This window comes from Athene cunicularia, assembly GCF_003259725.1.
Source record: "Athene cunicularia isolate RWA chromosome 2 unlocalized genomic scaffold, athCun1 chr2_part1, whole genome shotgun sequence".
Classification (NCBI taxonomy): domain Eukaryota; kingdom Metazoa; phylum Chordata; class Aves; order Strigiformes; family Strigidae; genus Athene; species Athene cunicularia.
Genome location: NW_020799095.1, coordinates 56,454,781 through 56,465,182, shown reverse-complemented (window position 1 = coordinate 56,465,182; position 10,402 = coordinate 56,454,781). Strand labels below are relative to the sequence as shown.

At 43.8% G+C, this 10,402-nt stretch overlaps 1 long non-coding RNA gene across 1 annotated transcript; it reads left to right on the top strand.

Moving 5' to 3' along the window:
- The first annotated feature begins 43 nt into the window (after positions 1 to 43).
- On the top strand, positions 44 to 4,895 carry LOC113477411. The gene is made up of 3 exons (XR_003397896.1): positions 44 to 2,131; positions 2,298 to 2,522; positions 2,742 to 4,895. It is a non-coding gene; the product is annotated as an uncharacterized LOC113477411 (long non-coding RNA).
- Positions 4,896 to 10,402: the final 5,507 nt, after the last annotated feature.

Genomic DNA, 10,402 nt, shown 5'->3' with positions numbered 1-10,402 from the left:
AGCATGCGCGAAGGGCTGGCCTTGCAGCGGCCAAAAGGGCGGGGAGGTGGCGCCGGGGCGCTCTGCCGCGCATGCGCAAGAGGGCGGGAGAAGCCGGGCGGCGCGCCTTGCCCTCGCGCTGCCTGCCCGGCCCTAGTGCCGGCGGCTGCCCGGGCCCTCGGGGGGGGGGGCGCTGTACCCGCAGGCCCTTCACCACAGCCACCGCCACGGGTTGTGCAGATGTGAAAGCCACCGGCTTGTCCGACTGGACAGCAGGTTTCCTTGTACCAAGGAAAGGCCGCAAAGAAGAGCCCTCAAATTGCCCCAAAGGAAATACCATGGTACTAGGGGATTTTTTTTGGACAAAAGATGAGCAGTGCTCAACTAGAAAATTATGGCCTGCCTGGCACAGTCTTGGCGCTAGCACAGGTGACCAGGGTGAAATGTGCGTGTTGTGCGTTAGGGAGGCCTGGAAGCGGTGCTGCGCCTCGAGGTGATGGAGCGATGGGCCCTGCCTGGCCCAGCCTGCGCTTCGCCTCCTTGGGAAGGGGCTGCCTGCAAAGCACTGAGGCTGCTCGTGTTGTCCTGTTTTTCCAGGCAGCAACAGGCCACCGTTGACAAGTGCCTGCCCAAATGCTGCAGGACAGAGATGTGTCCATCTACTAGCAGCGAGTTCAATGTTGGCGAAAAGCATTACAAACAGCAGTGCATCACCCCTGCAACCACAAGATCCAAGGGTGGCTGAGCTTCCAATGGACAAGCCAAGAAGGATTTTTACTTAAGTAGGTTTATGATCTCAGCATCGCATTCTTTTTGAAGCAGCCTGTTAAAACTTTGCTTTCTCCTCACAAGTGTTTCCTTAGCTTCAGGAAAATATCTTCCAAAGAATCAGTCCTTATCATCAATGTAGCTAACTGGCAGGAATCCCAGCACAAAATAATGATGTCTGTAACATTTTCTTTACTGAAAAGACAGGCTTAAACCCAAATGGGATTATTCTGTCTGCTCTGGGACTAAACCACTGTAGGAAGAACAGGCTGAACAACACATGATGAATAGATAGCTGCACTGAGAAAGAGCAGACCTTTCAAACAGAGGAGAAAACAACGGATGGTGCTGAGAAGATCGACCCCCTTGGCTGCCAGCACACCAGCCGGAAGAGTCCTGCAAAGCAACCAAGAGGAACATCTCTGGAAGAGGCGCGGCTGCCCTGAATGGCCATGGCCACAGCCTGCAGGAATGCTGAAAGGAAATGAGAGACGCGTTTAGTGTGGAGAAAGAGAAACGTTACCAAATAGAGCCGGGCATCTGGAGAATGTCAGCAGCAGAAGCTAGTGCACGTGGATTTTTTGCCTGTGGAAGTAGGCATAAGGAATGAAGTTCGTTATGAAATGCATTGTAAGCATGTGGCTCAACGAGTAAAGGAAAGGAATGATGTTGAAATGAGGCATCCTACTTATGACTGTAGACTGTAAGAATCCAGATCAAAGTAAGCGCTGGCTCAAGATAAGGCGTGAAGTCTGAAATGGCTGTGCAGAAAGGGAGTTGTTCAGTGAAACTTGGACACTATTGGGAAAGAGAAGACCGCCAACAGACAGAAGGGAAAATATTCCCTTCTGTCTCAATTTTCCACCTCTTAGTGGAAAAACTACATCACTGCAAGATTAAATAAAAACAATGATATTAGCTGAGGAGAAACTAAAGGGAGTCTTTATGAGATTGACTGTGATTTTGACTGTGGGAAGAGTCTTGGGAAGAAATTTTCACAAATGTCTGGAATAGGCTTTTGAATTATATTCCTCCATTTGCAGGTACAGAAAGCCAGCCATGCAAAAGTGTCTGAAAAGGGAGATGTGACCTAGGTTGTTCTAATACCAACTATAGCTGCTCTCTTCTTGTGAAATCTTGGGGGGTTTGATCATTAGGTAATGGGGAAAAGGATTTTTGCTCTTTCATTCACATCAACGTGCCCTGAAAAACAACTGCCAAGAATGAGATGCTGGTTCCACCAAGTTTTTCTGTCCTCTTGAGGAAGGGCTTTTGGCAACATCTGTACCATGACCTGACAACATCTATTAGGCAGCATGCATGTAGCAGAATGTATTTCTGGTCTCCCCTAAACTTTTGGCATTACAACAGGATAGGAAGAGAGGTAAGTTATAAGGGCCCCATGCGATTGTTAGGGAGCCCAAAGAGCAATCTGTGAAGCACTGTGGGAAGTGAGTGCAATTCAGGCCAACATTCCTCTTCTGGCATTGTATCTCCCCACTGAACACAGTTACAATATGGAACCCTTTACATCTCTGTCTTTGCTACAGGTAGCAAGTTTGGATGAATGTTTCTCATCTATCAGCATCTGTTAACTTGATCAGTTTACCTGCCCCATGGGAACTGGCAAGGGATATGATGGGTTGTTCACCCATCAGAATTAGCTGCCAGCTATCCCAGACATGCTGATGAATGGATGGATGGGAGATACCAGATGAGAAATGACAGCATACTGCTTAAGAAAAGATGAGAGCTGGAGAAAATGGAGACTGATGGTGGGTGAGGGGAACAGGGATGGAAACAGAGGGACAAAATAATCTGAGGCCATCTTTCCCGTATTTCTTTTTCCTGTCCCAGCTTTCCTCCACCCCCTGTTTTGTTCTGGTTCTGCACCACTGCAGTCAACTGGAATTTTGCAGTTTATTAGGGCCAGGATCGAATTTTTGTCTGTCTCTTTCTTTCCATCTGTTTCTTTTTTGTTTCTTCCCTTTCAGCATTTCCATACATTTGTCCATCGATCTGCAGTTCAGCAAAGAGCGTAAAGAGAGTATTGCTCCTTACTCTGGTGGGAAGTTCCAACTTGTTGTCCCAAGGCATAACACAGATAATGTGACTTGACATGAAGGCGTGCCCCTGTCTTCCCATATATTCTGAGCAGGAGGATCGATTGCTCTACTTCAGGACATGGAAATGAGGGAGCAACACTGTGCACCGGGAGAGCTGATGCCTGAAGCCCCATTGGTAGGGCAGAATGTTCCACTGACTTCCTTTCTTTGGTGAAGGGCAGGGAGAAATGTCACAGAGCCTGCCAGGAATATCCATCTTGTCAGCAGTGTCCCCAGCGCATATCTTGCTGTGCCTGACTGGGGCACGCTGTCACCGGCACGTCTAATTTCATCTCGGGTCACAGGAGCTGGAGAACAGGCAGAGCTGGCAGCAGTGAGAGCATGGGAAGCAAAGCAGTGTTTTTCTTCTGGTGTTGAAAGTGTCAAAAGAAAGAAAAAGTGTCTCATTTTACAGCACCTGAAGTCCAAAAGATGCTTACAATGAAGGTTTTTACTACTAAATTTAACCCAAGGCACTTATTTTATAAGATTGACCAAAATTAAGGTTTTCTTTAGGTTTTCAAATTTTAACTGATCATTTTTTAAAATTAGAATTAACAGAGAAAACAAAATTTTATTTTCAACCCAAACACATTACAACATCATCCAGTCTGAAAGAAGGAGGTAAAATGAACAAATTCTGTATAATGAAACCAATAGATATTTTTAAGGTTAATAATCTATTACATTTACATTAGGAAAAAGCATAAGAAGAAATCATAGCTCCAACAAAATAATTGATAAATCTTCCACTGATGTTTGTGAAAAAGAAGAATGGATGATAATTTGCAGGGTTTTTAAATAGCATTTAGCATGTAGGAAGGAGGCCTGGACATTACAGAAGAGAGAAATATTTCATACTGGAGGGGTGGGATAAAATATTATTTTATATTTGTGACAGGACACAAATGAGTGTCCTATTATTCACAGAAACTTGTATTTTTCATTGAATAAAGTGCATTTAGAGAGCACCTAGGGGAGGAAGTGCCCGCCCATAACTGTACACTGGGAACCAAATTTCTGTCTGACATGCATCACTAAGTGTGGTGTGTAATGCCACTGGACAGGTATGTTGAACCTACAACAGAGCACATGAGAGCAGGATTTTACCCAGTGACCTAGCTGAGGGCACTTTTCAGGCTGCTTTTCCATTTCCTTTTTGCTCCAAATTCAAGCTGGACCTTAGTCAGGCTGGATGTTTGTCACCTCTCTTATCAGAGATCTGTTTTGACTGTCTCTAAAGCCATGCTGAGGGCATGAAAATTGTCCTGTGTGTCTAGCATATTTATGGCAACACTCTGGGCCCAGGAAGGGGCTGTGGTGACAAAAGCTCCTCTGACACTCAGAAATAAAAGAAGTGGTTTTAATTGCCAGTGTTAGGAATAAAAGCAGAATATATGCACCTAAACGTTGTCCTGCCTCAGAGATGCTTCTCAAAGATGCACGAGGTGTCTGACAATTATGTACTTAGATTTCTGGGTAGTGTATTACTTTTAACAGGCACTGCAGTTTAAACCTCCCTGAACAGAGGTGGCTTACAGGCTCTTTCAGTGGTGAATAGACTAAATCTGTTCTCACAGACAAATTTATGTATGTTTTGAGTGACCTGTTTGACTTTACCTGGATGGGGTCCTACCCTCTGCCAGGACCCTACCTCTGCCTCCACACCCACCCGGGGTGCCTAAGAGTAGATTGAACTCTGGGATCAGAGGTGAACGATTACAGCAAGTGTGCCTGAGGAACACGCAGTCTCCATCAAGCTGAAACTTTCCTTGATGGGGAGAAAAAATAGCGAATGCAATGTTACTGATCAGATACTATGTTTTCTCCCTGCCTCTGATAACAATTTTGCAATAGTCTTTTAGAAACATCAGCCCAATACTCAGGACAGCGAATGAGACTAACCCATCTGTGAGAGTAGCTGCTTGATTTTAGCTACATTTTTAACTCCGTGACCATTCTCTGAAGATAATCCCTTCACTCTAGTCACTGAAGAACAGGGGCCAGTGAGCTCTGTTCACCATCTCCTATCACTTAGCAGGAAGAAATAGTTTCTATTTACTGTGGGAATTTTTAATGGTCATTACTACCTACCAGTGAAAAATCATATTAATAGAAATAAATAACCTTAGAAGCAGACTAATGCAGCTATAGCCAAGAAACTGATGGGAAGCAAAAAAGGGGGAAAAAAAGTAGCAAGACTAATTCTTTATATTGCTCAGACACATTTCCTTATGCTCTGGAAGTCTCACTGAAGTTTTTACTGAATCCAAAGTGAGTCTTTCTGTCATCTCAGACAGGATTTGGTTTCTGGCAGGGAATTTAACATCCCTGTAATCCTAACCTCAGATACAGGCAATAGTTCTGTCCTCCTCCAACAGCTAGTCATGTGCTATGTAGCTCACATTCCTTAGTTGTTAGGAAAAGAAATGATACATGGATGGGTTTATTTACATTTTTTGTTGCTATTGATGTTAGTTAGGTGTATGCCATCTCCTTTTCACCTCAGGAAACACTCCACCCCGAATCAAATACCTTCCTAAATTTGTTAATAGTGGGGAGAGAAGGGCTGTGGGTCTTCACCCTGGATTCACAACTGATACCATAACAAAAACATATGTAGTTGGGGCTGTTACCACTTCAGTTATTTCCTACAGTGAAAGAGGAGGTACAGATGACAATGTAAAAAGCATTGCTGAGACTCCACCTGGAAAACTCAGTATAGCATTTAGGAAAGAGGAGTTCAAACTGGAACAGACCCACAAAAGGGTTACTAGGAGGACTGGGGAGTGGTGAATTTTAGCAAACAAGAGCAGACTAGAAAAGCTCAGTTTGTTTAGTCTAGAAAAATGAAGACAGAGAGGGGATATGACTGTTTATGCTTCCTTTCAGGCCAGTTAAAAGCATGATGCTACTCAAATTCATGGAAAACACTAGCACAAGAACAAATGGGTGTAAACTGTCTTTCATGCAGCCCTTTTGTTCTGGGCTGCCTTAGGAGGAGAGCTGCCAGCAGGTCGCAGGAGGTGACCCTTCCCCTCTGCTCAGCACTGGTGAGGCCCCACCTGGAGTGCTGTGTCCAGTGCTGGGCTCCCCAGTGGAAGAAAGATGTGGGCTTACTGGAGTGAGCCCAGTGCAGGGCCACAAAGATAATAATGGCACTGGAGCATCTTCTCTTATGAGGAAAGGCTGAGAGAGCTGGGAGGCTGTTCAGACTGAAGGAGATTAGAGTCATGGGGATCTTGTCAATGTGTACAAGTCCCTGGAGGGAGGGTGCAAAGAGGACAGAGCCAGGCTCTTTTCAGTGATGCCCAGTGACAGGACCAGAGGCGGCAGGCACAGGCTGACACACAGGAGGTTCCCTCTGAACATCAGGAAACAGTTTTTCACTGTGAGAGTGGCTGAGCACTGGCACAGGTTGCCCAGATAGGTGGTTGAAGCTCCCTCCTTGGAGACATTCAAAAACCACATGGACATGATCCTGGGCAACTGACTGTAGGTGGCCCTGCCTGAGCAGGGGCTTGGACCAGATGACCTCCAGAAGTCCCTGCCAACCTCAGCCCTTCTGTGAGTCAGTGATTCTGTCTTGGAACACACTCAAGCTGGAAATGAATTCACTTCTACCCCCAGAGGAACGAATGGCCTCTTACACAGAAGACCAGAGGACTAAACTTAGCTAATTTTAAGAGTGAGCTTGATTGTACTAGATGCCAGGATAGCAGGGAACCTGTCCTGCTGACCCTGCCAGACACATGCTACTATACAGTCTTTAAGCATCATGGTGATGATAATAATTTATGGTAGTGGAAAGGGAAGGAAAAGTAAACAGCTTTGTACTGTTAAAAAACTAAGATCACAGGGTCCAAAAGGAACTCACATCACCTACCTGTGGCTAATAAAACTTAAGTAACATAAGTATGAAAGGGGATTAATGTTAAATAAGTAGAGATCATTTTTACTTTTTTCCCCCCTTATCTACTATGTATTAATAGAAATCAAATGCTTCTCCTAAGAATCACAGAATCATTCAAGTTGGAAAAGACCCTTGGGACCATCGAGTCCAACCATTAGCCCTACTCTACAAAGTTCCCCCCTACACCATATCCCCCAGCATCTCATCATAACGACCCTTAAACACATCCAGGGATGGGGACTCCACCACCTCCCTGGGCAGCATATTCCACTGTCTGACCACTCATTCTGTGAAAATTTTTTTCCTAATTCCAGCAACAACAAACTGCCACAGCTGGTTTGTAACATTATTTACAATTTAAATCAGCAGGCAGGCTCCAGCAAACTGACAACCCTCCCATTATTCCCCCTACCCAGAAAACTCTCACCCATCTTCATCTTTATGATAAGGAATGTCTGGTATGTGAGTATCACTCCAGCACATCCCTGCAGTTCTCTTGTGACTAGGAGTCCCAAATCGAGACTAAGGGCACTAATGAGCAGGGAGACGGCTCACAAACACTGTCCGGCACATCACTGATTGTTTTGTGTTTGCTAAGTGCAGGTGTGTGCCTTACCACAGGCAGAAAATGTGAGTCTGCAGTCTCCAAGTCTCTTCACAATCAGTTACTACGCGCAGTCAGTCTAACATCCAGCAATGATCAGGCTCTGCTTTCAGAGGCATGCTCTTTGCTCAGTAAGGATGAATGGGAAAGCTGTAAATATGAACAGCCTGATAGGGCAGCAGCCTCTTGGAACAGAAGTGCTACATTCCTGTTAACCCATTTGCACCCAATCACAGTCCCCTTGGTTTACTTTCTGCTTTCAGAGAGAAGCTGAACATTGCTGGCTATCTTGCGTGAAACTTGGAACCTAGGCTCTGCCTCTGGGAGAAGGAGGAGGAGGAGGGTGGGGAGGGAGGAGTCCATCAACCAAGCTTGCTTACTAAGTAAGCTGAGCTAGCAACCATACTGGCCAAGCCAAAATTTCTCCTTACGCAATTACTTTTTTAGTGATGCCTGCAAATATGCGCTCTAGCCAAACGTGTGTTATCTGTCTGAAGTACGGCAAAGGAAAGAAGCTCTTGCTTGAAACAGATTAGAAAGGAGAACAGTATGCACCAGGAAGTCAGCATGTAAGGAAGCTGAGCAAGGCAAAGCCATGAGAGAGGAGGTGGAATTGCATTTGTTAAAACATACGGAAATCAGATTTTGGATCAGCACAGGTCTTGGATCGTTCTGCTATTTATTGAAGTCAACAGGAAGATTCACATTAAGTTCAACAGGTTTCATCAGTTCCTGTAGAAGGTGGAAACAAGTGCTGAAGGTGCTAATTAAGTTGCATAACAAGACTTCTGATGTTTTATTTAGAAAACAAAACACCCAATCAGTTCTCCCCAGCTTGAAGAAAACATACCAATATAATCATCTCATAATCAACAATAAAAAAATCATCAGCAACAGATCATACTCTCATTTTTAGATTGAAGATTGTCAAATAGGGCAACCACAGGGTGTCCTTTGTTGTTCATGTCTCTTCAAATTTCATCCCGATTCATGGCAAAAAGGCTTGCTCTTTACAGGTTAAAATTAGAGGAACTGACAGCCTGTGCAGGCTTCCAAGGTTCTTGTAGTTTGTCTACACCAGCATTTGACAGGGAAGCTCAGACCAGTTATAGGAGTCATCCACAAAATCCAGTACAGGAGAACCTCTGGATCACTGGGACCAGACTGCTGCTATTGCAGGGAACCACAAAAAAAAGGCAGTGACTTGAAAATTAGTGACTTCTGGTTTAGTTTTTCCTACAGTCTCTATTACAAATGGAGCTACACAGGGGGAGCCAGGGTAGAAGGGTTCCTAGAACTCTTAGTCCACACACAGTTTAAATTGTACAGTCTTTCTCTCTCCCTTTTCTCTCCTGTAATAAAGCTTGCACGCCTGTCTCCCAAATGCATTCCCTGAATGACTTAAGTCCTTTCCCACCATTCATATTGTGATCTGAGGTTTCCTCCCTTTAATCCGACGGTAAAGATGAAAGGCTGTTTTAGAATAGAAACACTGCAAAACCAAAACATGGACAGAACCTCTGGGGGAATTAATACTTCTTCTGAAATGAAAGTGGAGTGAACACACACACACATACACCAGACATTGTGACTAAACAATGGGAATATAGTTCTGGAAGATACTTCAAAGGACTAACCAACCAACTGGGAAGAATGGCTGAGGGCTGTGTAAAAGGCACAAATTGGAACGACATGGTTGAATTTCAGTCATCGAAAAAATTAGGCTTATCGTCAAGAAAAAAGACTTGAGAGTCAAGTTCAACACAAGCAAGAGAGTGAAAGTCCATCACTCAATACAGATATTTGAAAATAATTCAGTTGCATGACTTTTATTTCTCCATGAAAGAGATAGAAGAAAGCCAAGATTTACTTCCACCTTCAAGGTACTTTTTTTCTAAGTGGCTGATTTTGTTTTTTATCTCAGTAACACTGACAGAGTGGAAATATAAGAATATCAGCTGTGTTTTAATGATAACACCATCCAAATACTGAACAGCTTTAAGAACATCACAAAATGAATGATAAACATACCTGTAGCTCTAATACTGGGCCTGGGATAACTTTAATTTCACTTTGCCATACTAGGGAAAAACAAGTGCACTTTTCACCTGGTCTTTAAAAGCCAGCATTCATCCATCTGAAATGAAACAAAAAGTGACTAACTACCTGCAACCTTAGAAGTCCTTTCACATAGTCTTAGGATCCAGGTGTCATCTCTATCACAGTGAAAACACCGTAACTTTCCTAACCTGTTGGCCAAGACCAATAACCTCCTCTTCAGGCTCTGCAAGAGCAGTTCAGGTATAAAGTCTCCACTGATGCCAGTCCAGAGTGAGTCTTGCCCCAGATTGCTGGTTACTGAGCAACCGCACGTCCCAAAAGGGAGGTGTGGTACTGATCCACTTAGTCTGATGGACTCTGAGGAACCAGGCAAGGGTTCAGTATGTTATGAAGGAATAAATAAGAAAATCTAAATGATTACATGAAATTTGTTTCACAAGACTTCTGATGTTGGAAAGTCATAAATAATTATAATATATTCTAAACATGCACAGGACTGACAGCGCATAAAAAAAACCAAAGCAGCATTCCCAGAAATTGTCATAATAAAAAGTCTGCTGCAAAGACTTCTCTGGGGCAAGCCTCTGCTCTAGTCTGAATCTCCCTGACTTCAAGCTCAGTCCTGTGGCATTTATTTATGTGGACAATTCCATTTGCAGTACTCATGACTGCACAGATAAACTGTTCATGACAGAGCAAGCCTCAACTCAAACAAGTCACTTTAAGGAATAATAAGAATAGAAAAAGACAAACACACATATTCAAAATACTTCTGGCTCCATAACATCATGCTGTAAGTTGAGTGGAAGCTGGTGCAGAACTCACTGAAGAACCCTATTTCCTACCTAATTGAGGACAATGACAAATAAGGGAGCCAGGCACATCCTTTTCATATGAAGATGATTATAAATTTTTAATACTTAAACTGCCTGGCTCTTTCTGATAGTTATCTTATAAAGCATATCTTTAATG